Source organism: Rattus norvegicus, chromosome 1 (assembly GCF_036323735.1).
Source record: "Rattus norvegicus strain BN/NHsdMcwi chromosome 1, GRCr8, whole genome shotgun sequence".
NCBI lineage: Eukaryota > Metazoa > Chordata > Mammalia > Rodentia > Muridae > Rattus > Rattus norvegicus.
The window spans coordinates 98188976-98192054 of NC_086019.1; positions in this window are offsets into that span (position 1 = coordinate 98188976).

Below are 3079 nucleotides of genomic sequence, written 5' to 3' on the forward strand. Positions count from 1 at the left end.
GCCTCAAGTAAAGCAGAAGGAGAACAGTCCATCGTTAAGTGGTATTGCTAAAGAAGGGTTGATGATTACGCCGTGCACACAATGCAGGCCCCTGATTACTAGACGATGGAAGACATATTCAGGGTGGCTCCTTTTCCCTCTCCACGTGATGACAGTATTAATGGTCTCTGCAGGGCCCTCACAGATGCACAGATGCATCTGAAAATGCACTTTACTAGTCTAGGTGCTTCTCAGTCCACTCAAATTATCAATGAAGATCAGTCATCAACACTCCCAATCCAAGTGTGGAAAATAATAGTACTTACGTTTTTGCTCTCCTATCTAAACTCTTGTCAGATCTCAATGTGTTCTTGTATCTACATGGCATCGGGACTCTTCATGTACAGACCTATCAGTCTGGTCCAACCTACTGCTTCTTTAAACCAGAGTTGTGCAATGGCTCTTATGCCCCTGTGAGCCATTGTGCCTTCATGAATCTAGCAATTAGAACATTTCATTGTAACAGAATAGCAAACATTTCTCCTATTCCTCAGTCTCCACCCTCTTAGTCAGACACACATTTTATACAAAATATCTCAGGAAAAGAATGACAAAAACAAACCAGGGAGAAAACAGTTCTAGGTACTGGAAATTCAGACTCCAGTATAAAAGAGAGGAGAGAGAGAGAGAGAGAGAGAGAGAGAGAGAGAGAGAGAGAGAGAGAGAGTGTAAGGGAGTGAGAGGGACAGAGGCAGAGACGCAGACAGACATAGACAGACAGACATAGACAGACAGACAGACACAAAAAGACAGAGACAGAGAAACAGAGACACAAAGAGAGACAGACATGGACAGAGAGACAGACAGAGAGAGGGGGTGATTCATAGAGAGACATTATAATTGAAAGATTTGTAGCATCCAAAGCTGGGAAGAAATCCCAAACAGGAGGAACTGTGCAGATGTGAAAGGAATGAGACGAGAGACAAAAAATAAGGCTGGGGCTTGGTACAGAGGTATTAGAGCACAGAAGGCCCAGCATCACTGGGCAGAGCCAGTGGCCTCTACTCTCAAGTTCTTCGAGCACTACACATGGTGAAAGCCCTGTAGCCAGGGGTGGAGAGAGGTCTCAGGTGCTAAGAGCTTGTACTGCTCTTGCGGAAGATCCCAAGTCAGGCAGGCCATAAGAGTCTGTAATTCCAGCTGTAGGGAATGCAATGGCTGTGGCTTCTGTAAGCACCTGCACTCATGTGTGTATACACAGACACACCACACACACACACACACACACACACATGCACACACACACAGACACAGACACATAGACACACACAGATACATACACACATGCGCGCACGCACGCACACACACACGCATGCACAAATCAATCTAAAAATTAGATGTTTCAATTTTCTCCTGGACCAAGACCAAGATGGTACCATTTGGAGGGGGACCCCTACTGGATTTCTTCCCAGTTATCACACCAAAGGCTGACAGCACCAAAGCCTTCTCATTCACAGTGGTTATCACTGCCAGTTGCTAGCTTCTGGCTTCTCAGGGACCTACTTCCAGCAAGGACTCACCTCTTGGCAAGGTATCCTCTGTGGATGATCTAAGAAACTTCTAAGCTGGAGTGCAGGTGACACTTATGGAGGAACAATGAAAAAGCCACACTGGGAATGACCAAGACAAAGGAGAGAGATCTTTCCTCGTTTCAGACCTTCACTGGCTTCCTCCATCTGCACTTAAATCCCTGCAGTCTGGCCGAGGCTCCCCATTACTCTCTTGGCTTCAGCCATGGCTGTCTTGTTTCCAGTAGGCATTCACCAGATTTCCACAGCATGTGTCTGCAGCCTCCGCCTTTTGACTGGAAGGCATTTCTTTCTCCTGCGCAGATGCCTGTCTTTGAGCTCAGCTTTAGTTTCTGCTTCCGAGGGAGCCTAACCCCTGTCGAGTCAGAATCTTCTGGAACATCCTCCCCAGTCCTCTGTAACCACAAAGGATTACTGTTATTATTTCTTAAGGAACCATCCCTTTAAGTTGTCTTTATTTTGAGACAGTCCCACCATGTAGCCCTGGCTAGCTTGGAGTTTGCTATGTAACCCAAACTGGCCTTGAATGCATAGAGAACCACTTGTCTTTGCTTCCCAAATTCTGAGATTAAAGGCTTTTGCCACTAAGCCTTGCTCAAGCCTCAGATCTTACTGCCTCCAGTCCAAGCACAAGCCTCCCTGTCTTAGTTACTTTTGTGTCTTGGGGAACAAATACCCAATGCAACTTAAAGAAAGATTTATTCTGTCTCCCCATTTCGAAGTGTTTGGCCCATCAGGGCACCTAGGCAGGGACACAACAGTTCAGATGGTGGCATCCAGGAAGCAGAGAAGGAATCCCAGCAATTGCTTGCCTTTCTTCTTTATGTCCTTTAGTTTCCTGCTCCCCCCACCTGGAAGGACAGTGTCACCCTTGTCTGGGCTCCCACGGGGAAGCCAGTGTCACCCTGACTGAATGTATATCTCCCTACTTGAGCTGCTGCCCTCTGCAATCCCGTTACAGACAGGAGCCAGAGCCACACACGTCTCCTAGGTGATTCTAAATCCAGGCACAGTGACAAGCGAGGTTAAGCACCAACTAAAGCAGTGAGACCCTAGAAGAGAGGATTCTGGGTTACTGTGCAAACTGACTAGTGAAAGCTATTTACACACGGTAAAGTGCTGGCTGGCTGGCACTGCAAGCCAGGAGTTCAAGCAGCTGGACATGGCCAGGTCTTTAGCTCATCATTCGCCTCTCATTACGATTCTTTCCTTCCATTCCCACTCTAGATGGAGTCTGCCAGTCAAGAATATGAAGACTCAATTTCCTAACTCAACCGTGGTGTCCTCCTCTCAGGTTTCCTTTGGCGAGGAATGTTTTCTCCTTCTGTGTTTTGTTTTGCGGATCCTAGGAAGCCTCTGTTGAGTGCACCTGGCTGTGCGAGTTTTACTGGATCATATTGCTTATGCTCTGTGGAATTCTTTTTTTTCCTGCAGAGGTATAATAGAGGGATTCCACATAGGTAAAATAATCCACACTTTAAACTTAAAAAAGGAACAATGCAATTTATCAC